This window comes from Gallus gallus, chromosome 5 (genome assembly GCF_016699485.2).
Source record: "Gallus gallus isolate bGalGal1 chromosome 5, bGalGal1.mat.broiler.GRCg7b, whole genome shotgun sequence".
NCBI lineage: Eukaryota > Metazoa > Chordata > Aves > Galliformes > Phasianidae > Gallus > Gallus gallus.
Genome location: NC_052536.1, coordinates 59,360,546 through 59,370,610, shown reverse-complemented (window position 1 = coordinate 59,370,610; position 10,065 = coordinate 59,360,546).

Sequence of the window (10,065 nt, the reverse complement as noted above, 5' to 3'; positions counted from 1 at the left end):
TCTTGTGAATGAAATTGAGCATAATTATGGTGGGGAGTGGTTTCAGAGGTACTTTGCATGAATACTACTCCCTCTCTTTAAATGCCCACATTGGCTAACTGGACACTCAGCCTCCTCCCTGAGGAGGGAGGCCTAATGGATGCTTTGTGCCTGCAGAGAGAAGGGAAGCCCAGGGAGTCCTGCATCCTTGGGTAGGGCACCACAGGCAGCTGCCTCTGCAGCACATCGCACTCGTGGCTGGGACCTGCCAACTCCCAGCCTGATTCCTCTCCAGACACGGTCAGTATCATAGTACACAGATGGTTTAGTGAGGGGATTCACTGGAGGGAGGAGTATGGAGAACTGAACTTCTCAGCTCTGGTGGCTCCCGGAGAGCCCATGGCAGGGAGGTGCAAGGACCATCCCCTGCCCATCCCAGCACAGCCCGCAGGGAAGTCCTGGCTGGGCCCTGCGGCTCCTGCTGGGGCAGTGCTGCACGCGGCCACTTCCCTTCCAGCTGCAGGCGCTGCGGGGTGGGGCCACGAGTCTTTCTCAGCCATGGCAGCAGAGGGAGGAGCGTGCAGCAAAAGCATGGGTAAAGAGGTGGCAAATGGTTGTTCTTCTAAATGATGCCTGATGGGAGAAAATGGGAGCTCTGGCTGAGGAGGCTGAGGGCTTTGGTGAAGGCTGGGCTCTGGAGAAGGCTCCAGTTGTCAGAAGGGCCAGGCTCACATGAGGTGACCTGCAGTGTTACAGGTTACAGTGTGAAAGTGTTACAGCATCTGCATAGCTAATAACATGAACAGAATTCCCCATGCATTTTTGCTTCTTCTCTGCCTCTTTTTCATGCTTCATTTTATGCCTGTGATATGTTCCAGGAGGTTGAAATACTGCATTGCTCTTCATCAGATATCTGTCTCAAGGCGAAATTTAACCCCTGGAAAAAATTATTGATTTGAGAACTTTTGAAAAGACCAGTACAGAAGACAACAGTTATTAAAGTAAAAGATTATGGTTTGCTTTGATGTAATGAAATATCCATAAGATATGTTTTCTTTATTTCAAATACTTTAATATATCTCTACTGAGAAAAATAATTAATTGAGCAAAATGTTAATTAAGGAATTTTTTTTTTCACAGCATAGTTCTTCAGATGAAATAATACTGAATGAAATGACTGAAGTGTAACGATTAAACTGGTCAGTGCTACACAGTCTCACAGTGTGTGCACTCTGCACACAGCTGAACTAAACCTTCATTCAGTGCTGCTATTATGGATGGCTGCAATCACTTCTTTGGCCCTTCTGCAGAGTAACAAGCTCAGACATCACTTGCAGAAACTATTTTTAAATGGAAAATATGTATTTATATCTTTATGTTTCCTATTTCACTAGCATTCTTATGTATTTCATTGTAATTTAAATCTGAAATGATTGTCTAGCCCTAGTTCTCATCACATCTTTGTCAAAGAAAGCCTGATAAGCCTTGGTCTTGGCGTCCTGCATACTCAGTGGCTTTTTACCATCAATAGCCATAGTGAATCCCTGTCATTATTCATTATCATTGATACTGAGGTCCACATGCATAGCAAATGAGAATTTACACCCTAAGAGCTATTAGTTTCAATCAGAAAAGTTTGGATGATGAAAACCAGTGGGACACCATGCAGGAAAGGGGGCAGATCTGGTTCAGCAGCACAGTATGGTATGACAGTCACCCAGGTCCTGATGAGAGTAGCACCATCCAACAGTGGAGGATATAGAAAATGAAGAAATGGCCTGGATGTGGCTGTCACTTTTCTCTCTCTCTCTCTCTCTTTTTATTTTTATTTTTTAGGCAATGTTTTACAAAACTACTGGATTACTGGCAAGATTGGAGGCAGGCTGATGTTTATTTTGTGCTATGTTTTGAATTGGGCACAAATAGAAATTCCTTCTGGCAGCTGAGGGCAGCTGAGCTACCCAAGTTACAGATGATAGAGAAGCAGAGACATGCACGTATACAACATTCTTGGTCAAACACTACAGCATTGATAAACTGAGTGCATAAGGAAGGACAAAAATTGAAAATGCACTTTGTCTGTTATCTCACAAAGTGAAATATGGGACCACTTAGAAATCATCAGATAGCATTATTCTGAACTGAAACTAACAGTTGAACCTCATGGGGTTGAGCCTCTTGGAGCTGCAGTTTAGCAGGCACCTGCTTTCTGCAGCTATTTTCTTGTCATCTTGCACTGCTTTATTACTCCTCAAACACCAGCACACCTCTCTCTGTCTTAGACACTGCTGCAGTACACTTAACTGTACTGGAACTCCGTTGCAATCTCTTCCTCCTGTCAGCATGTCTGAATGTATCTGGGTTAATGGTGAGTAAACAAGTTTTTAAGTATGACGGAGGTGGTAGCAGGTGCTACTGGGTACCACACACTGCATTCCTTCTTGTGGCTTTTCTGTTGCCTTCACTGTTCAGCACATTTGCCCAAATCCCTGTTGAGATTTGGCACAGAGCAAATAACTTGTTTTTTTGTTTGTTTGTTTTGTTTTGTTCTGTTCTGTTTTTCAAAAGATGCTGCTACATTTCATTTATCAGGGAGAACTTCTTGGATCAAGATCAGTCACTGCAGTTTATTGTTGAGGAGACAGTTAAAGTTCTCAAGATCAATGACAAGCCTGTGCCTCCCTCTGGTTTTCTGTCTGATGGCAGAGGGTGCAGTGAGCAGCTCTTACCCTGTGACAAGAAACAGCTGACCAGGCATCAGCTGATGTAATACTGCTGTCCGAGCATTTCCTCCAGCCAAACAGGGCCAGGAGCTGGTCTTTGCTCAGATGACTTAGATCAAGCCATTGAATACACAGAATTAATGTCAAACTGTGGCAGAGACATGAACAGAAGTGGCAATGGAAGCAGCTCTCCAGCAGCCCCTCGTGTTGTTGTGCCAGGAATTCCCTCCAGGAGGAACTCAGCCCAGCCCTGGCTGGAGGGTGTGAGTATTGGGATCTTCCATCCCCTTCTGGGCTTGCTTGTTCTGACAAGGGGGTGAAAAATGAGGCTGGTCAAAATTTAAGCAGCTCAGCATGAAAAACGGCAGAAAGAAGTTTGAGTTAGGAGTGAGTGGGAAATGTGACAGTTCACATGATGTTGAAAAATGTAAGAGACTGCACGTGGAAAGAAGCAGTTTAATTATATAGAAGCCCCAAATCAGCCATTCCCAGGGTGTACCCATGGAAAAAGCTGAGTGAAATGTCATCACTGCACTAAAAATAAGAAAAGAAAAAAAAAAAAGGTTAGTTAGAAGTCTAGAGTTCTTTAGAAAGGAGTAAAGTTTAAAAACACCATAATGGCCATGGCATTGAGTAAACCTCTGCAATGCTGACCTCTTGTGTAGTGTACACAACGCTAATCTCTTCACCTTGGCAGGATACAGTGGAACTGGAAAAGCTAAAAGCACCAGGAAGAATCAGGCCCTGAGCAACCTCTGTCTAAGCACTACCTGTAGAATGAACTGCCTCCTGACAGAGGAGCTCAGGGACATTGGCTGTCCCTGTGTTGGAGACCTTCTTGACTTCTCAAGTGCCAGCAGCCCCTCCCTCCCGCTGCCCTGTAGTGCTGGTGCTCCTCACCCATCTGCTCCCCTGGTGGTGTATGCACTCCCTGCTCTGCTCCCCTCCCCCCACCTGGACCTGGGACACCTCCCTGCCTTCTACTCTCAGAGGAACCAGAGGCACTGTTTCTTGGTTGTTGTTTGGCCTGGAAAAAGCTTCCTATCTCACAGATATTGAATTCCTCACCTATGAAATACTCAAGGGAAAAGACAGTCAGAGCTGCATGGAGTTCCTCACATAGGAAGCATTTTGTTTATTAAATACCTACGTCCTATCACACATTTCCTAAGCCCCGTCTAAGTCAGAGGAACGTTTATCAGACAAAATATGACATCTTCTAACTCCCCACATAGGACTCTGCACTATAAAACCATGAGCAATTTTTTCCCATCACAAGTCGCTGGACAGCAGTGCTGGCAGAGACATTGGGAGTTCCCTGCCATGAAGGAGCCCCTGGGCCACTCCTGGCATGCTACTGCTCACAGAGGGCTGCAGACACTGCCCTGGATATGTGGGGAAAGCAGCGCTCTGCAGCTGCGCCATTGTTTATAGACAGAGAACAGTGTTTGCGGTGCCCGGTGGAATTGCCCGGCTGCACATCTGTGCCTGGGGCTGGAGCTGCCTCACACATGAACCCTCCTGCTGCCAGCTCAACTGCACCTATTGGCACCATCCTGTTTCTGCCTGCAGTGACAGCTTTAGTGCTTAAAAAAGAATTCAGTGATTCTGACTGGAATGAGTAATTATTACAAATTATGGTATGCCAACACATGGACAAATACATCAGACTGTAGTTGAGCAAAAATACATCTCTATAGACAAGCTTTCAAGGGCACGTGCACCCCTTCGGGCAGCACAACCATACTCCATTACTTGGACATCACACTTCAGTGAATAATTCTGGAGATGAACTCCCAGTTCTCTTACTTCCTGTACTTCCTTACTTCCTGGTAGCAGCATCTGCATGAGTAAAGTATAATGAAAGTGAAATGAACTCTCAGAATAAGCTACTTAGCAGAGAGCCAGAGAAGGAGTATTTCTTTGATTTTAGGCAAATCCTTCCATCAGTGCTCTGCTTTTGATCTTTGCATGGAAGGGTGAAGCTTATGTAAGACAAATGCCTATCAAAGTATTACTTAAAAAGCATGCTTTTAGCAGCAGGTGGGGCACTGATTAGCTTTGACAACTGAAGTAAGGTGATCTACACAGCTATGGAATGCATAAAGATGAAAGCGAGGTCTCACATAAGGAATATTGCTGTTTTATTAGGAAGTACAGCCATTTGCACAATGAAGCTTGGTGCTATTAATCTGTGCTGATGGATAATAGTTAATATTTAGGCAGTTGATTTTTTTCTGCTGTCTTTTTCAGTTAATAGAGCATGACTAGATACACAAAAGACACTTCAGCTCTTCTACTCAATGTAATTTGGGGAACAAATAATCATTATCTGTCAGAAGCATGATGTCTGGCTATTGGGGACCATTGAGAAATTCTCATTTACATCTGTGACTGAGATAGCTCAGAGCACCTGGAGGCTAAGGGTGCAGAATCAGTTGCTTATTGCCATAGCCCTGTGCCAGCAGGCAGCAACTCCACAGAGCTAGGAGGAGGCAAGCAGCCTCTGTGGGGGCAGCGGCTAATGGAGGGGCCCTTTTACCTGATTCCACAACTGCCTTCATGAGGCCTCATTCACTTCACAGCAAGAACAAGAATGGGCTGGAGCGAATTAATTCCTCAGGGGCAAATGCAACCTTCTGATACCTGCTTAGTCTTAGGTGGAGTGACCTGTGCTTTTCAAGCCCAGTACAAGTGTGCTCTCATTTATGAATGTTTGCAACTGTTCTAGGAACCATGAGAGTTAGTGTCAGTGCTATATTACATTTCTTGTTGACTATTATTTCCTTTTGTCCAATTCATTCTCTTGTCTAGCAGCCAGAAATGTCAAAGAGTAGTGTATATTGCTGCAAGAACTAATAAATTTTCCAGCAGAAAACAGATTTGAACTTTAAGGAACATGACTGATTCACAGTGTATCAAGCTGTTTCCATTTGTCTATAATAAAAAGGAAGTGTTCATGTCTTTGCACTTCTGTAGGTCACAGATGTAAGCAAAATTACGTGAATCTTCAATTTCTTTCCACATCAGATCGTTCTGACCACAGACAATCTGTATTTTTAATCAAATGTTCTTGCCCTGTGCAATTCTGCTTCTATGGAAGTGTGAGTGTAGGTACCAACATCTGCATGGCTGCACTGCAGTGGTTCCTTCATGAACATTGCTGACAGACACTTGGAGACTCACCTTCAAAAGTTCAGAGTACTTAATGACATGAGCATTGCTGTTTCCAGCTCCTGAGAAGGCAGGGCCCAGGGCCCCATTGTGCAGGTCCTCAGCTCTTCTGGTGGTCAGCCAGGTAAACCTTCCTTCCAAACTCATCTCCTTCATGGCACAAAGCTTAAGCAGTACTGTGAGAGTAAATAATGGCAGCATGAAGATCATGCAGAGTGTCAGGGTTCTCCTTGGAAAAATGAGTCCTCAGCCCATGGACTGAAACCAGTCTTGAGATAGCAATTCTGGCAAACTGAATGTCCAGTCATTAAAGACCTAACCGTGATATAACAGGCCAAAAGTAAATAATGTCAGACAATGTAAATGTGGAACCCTCAGTGCTTTGTTTGAATAAAGGCTTATTGGAAGAGGCTCCTGCAGTCTGTTCAGGGATGGGTGCAGAGCACAGCACTCCCTGCAATGCCATGCCCTCTCCCTGTGCTCACCCACCAGCATGTCTCAGTGGCACTTTCAAACACCAGGAACGTTCCTGTTATGCAAATTTTTCCCATGTGAAACAGAAGAACACTTTTCCCAAATGCATTTCACTCTATGGGCAGTAGTAGTAATAGTTTCCCACATGGGAAACCCTTGTTGATTTCCCTTTTAGCTAGAAACAAGAGCTGTAGGAGCTTTCTGTTCCAGTAGAGGCAGCTGCCCCATCTGTGTGGGAATGCCAGTTGTGGGAGCAATGCTGCTGCCCACAACTGAAGAGGGGCTGCGGGCAATGATGAGACCAGCCTGTGGGAAGCTGCTCTCCTGCGCTGGTAGAAGTGGCAAGAACCTAATGCAGGGCAGTAACCGTGCAAACGGCTTTCCAGAGATGTCAGCTGTCAAATGGCTGGTGTGTTTCCTGGGCCATTGGCTGCAGTAGGTGCTGCTTCTTGTCAGGACCACAGGAGCTGCAGCAAGCATGATCTGTGCAAATGGCACTAGCATGTTGCTGGAGAAAATACAGTCCCTATAAAACACCTCAAGAGTGCTCGAATGCCAGGTATGATGGAGGTGGCCACATCATTGCTAATTACAGAAATACCAGCCACCTTGGGAAGCAGAGCAGGCAGAATTCCTTCTCCATATTTGTGCTGATCATCAAATATTTCTCATACTGAACAGAAATCTTCCTGTTTCCCTCATGTATAGAGTGGAGAGAGTAAGAGAAAAAAGCCATCACCACACTGTCTACCTGTGCTGATGAACAAAGCAGCAAAGGGGCCTTGAGGCTGACCTGGGAGGAGATGGCAGCATCGCTGTATCCCTGGTTGCACTAGATGATCCTGGATATCTTTTCCAACCTCGGTGATTCTGTAATTCAGTGATTTACTTAGAAATTTAATATTGATTTAATAAAAGAGAGAATCTATGCCATATGATCATCTGGTGAAGTTAGTCACTTGGTCAGAAGGCAGAGCCTAGAGAAGTTCCTGTTGAATCTAAACAGCTGCTCTCAGCAGCTCGGTGTGCTGTCATGTTTCAAAGGAAAGAAGATAAGTTTATGATGGTCTTAGTGTAGATCACCAGAGGCACCCACCAAGGGCTCCATAGCTACACAGACATAAGGGACGATTTAATGCAGGGTTTGTATAAAGTATCGTTTTCATCCAATGCACAGCAGTAAGACCTGGGTAAAGGAAAGTGGTCTGAACTCCTTAGGGCTATCTTGGATTATACTGATCTACAAGAAAAAGATACATATTATAGTCTTTTCATTAACCCCAAGCACTCATTTTAATTTGACTCCTACTACAATGATAGTAGTAATGATAGGCTCCACCTGTTTATTGGTATTAATAAAGAAGGCACATTTTTGGTTGACTTGGGCTAGCAAATATATTTCTACTTCATGAGATGTGCATTATTCAGAAATGTTTATGACGGGAAGAATTCTCCCTCCATCAGTGTTCTCCATTCTCTGGCACTAACCAGTTTGTTGCTGGTCTAGGTTGAGAAAAATTAGTTTATCATGGGAAGGAGTGCTTGAATTTTCATTACTCTTTTCTTCCTCTTGCTTTCCATTGCCATGGAAACAGCCCCTTCTTATTCCTAAATCATTTGATTGTCACATTTCCCTTTAAGTAGATTTACATTTCTCTGGTGGTGGCAGTCACAGATATACCTGCCGATTTGCAGGCTACTTCCAGCACTGGGCCATGGAGCCCACAGTGCTTCTGCAGACAGCAGCAGTGCAGAGGGTTCTGCTCATGCTCTGCAGCAGAGATGTGGGGTGTTTTGCCCACGTTCATGCTCCAAGTGCCAGTATCCGTACAGACACAGCTGCAGAGGGGATAGGGCAAAGTGGACACAGATTGCTGGGGGTGAAGAGGCTGTGTGCAGATTTTCTCCTATCTCTGTTAGAGGGAGGCAGGGACTTCACTCTTTGGTCATAATGGATCAGAGCCTCCTTCCCGGGCTTTGCTCCCTCACTCATCTCTTCCTGCTAATTTCAAATTAAGATTTACCTGGCCTATCAGCCACAGACCCACAGGTCTTGTAAATGGAGGAGAAAGAAGAAGCATAGGAATTTAAGCATACACTTAAGATAGCAAGTCCTCAATACACAGATCTGGATAATACGTTTTGGCAAACTACAGTGCTGCAGGCTATGGGAAGTACTTCCTTTAGAATTGTGAGGCCTGGTCAGCAGCACGTCCAATGCTCATTGCCCTCATGTGCACTGACTGAGTGCTGCACATGAAAGATGAGTGCTCGGACAGTTGTACACACCTTGTTTCACCTCCTCACAAAGGCAGAATTTTTCTCATCAAGCTTCTGATACAAACAGAACATGAATGTTTGAAAACAGTTCTGATTGCTGAATAAATGCTGGTAATTACAGTATTAGTTTATCACAGTTTACTACATTACAAATTCTCTCATTAATTGAGACACACCTGTGCACGTTATTTCCAAAGACACTTCTGTCTTGTTGAAGTTCTCTGAAGTATTGTAACAGTGGAGCTAGGCTTGCCTTTTTATTTTCATTGTTTTTGCCTCTCAGGTGATGATTAATGTTCTTATTTATCATCACATTTGAGTCAGAATCTGAGCTGATTAATGTTGTTCTTTGTGCTTTACCTCCCACTCACAATTTCCAGCTCAGTCCTAATGCTGATAAACCCAGGACTCCTCATTTACACACAGCTCTGCTTAGCCATACTTAATGGCTGCAGCCGTTAAAGTTGTTTTCACTGACTTTTCCTGGCTATTCAACTTCCAGTGCAATTTTGGTATGGCGAAGTACTTAAATGTTCAGAAAAATAATAATCACAGAATCACAGGGGCTGGACAGGACTTCTGGAGATTATCCAGTCTGACCACGTTGTGTAATGACACACCTTCCAGGAAAGTCAGACATTATATGCATCTCACAGCATTACGTACAGAGATTACAATCCTTAAGAAGCATCTATGTAGGGCCATATACATAATGTGCCTTCAAAAGTAGAAATACAGAAAAAAGTAGGAAAGAGCCAGTTCACTGAACATCAGGGAAATGCTCCCCAAACTGAGCATGTACAGTGCGTTTTCTGTTTCACAGTGGTGGCAGAGAAATATGGAAAATGGATGAAGCTCAGAAGCAGCAGCAGTTCCCTGCCCCAATGGGAAGGAGCAGCGGAGCAGGGCCGAGCTCTGCCGGGCTGTGGTCTGGGCAGCCTTAAGCAGCTCCTGTGCTGCATGTCCACATGGCCTGGCCTTGTCCAGCCAATGTGCTACATTGCACTGCTGTGGGATGGACTCGGCTGTGCTCCCACAGCTGCTCCTGGAGCCCTGAACACCTCACTACATGACATGCAACAGAGGAGACTGTGGGCAGCACTGGCTCCTAGGCATGGGATGAAGGCTGTGGCTGACCAAAGATTTTCTTCTGACTACGGCAAAAGTTTGACAGCAGGCATCAACAGACATTTTGCTGAAACGAAGGGCATCTTGTGCATGAGTTTCATCTTTTCATCTATATTCCTTTATCCTGTACAATACTCATGCACAAGTTCTTAATATACAAAACAGAATATGCAAAGAAATGCCATTAAGAATGGGTCTTTAAAAGCAGTACTTCAGGACAGCCTTTGCTTCCGAGCCTGCTGGGATATCACAGATGGCATCCATCAGTCTGTGCTCTGATTCATGCCAAACCAATGACCACACTGCC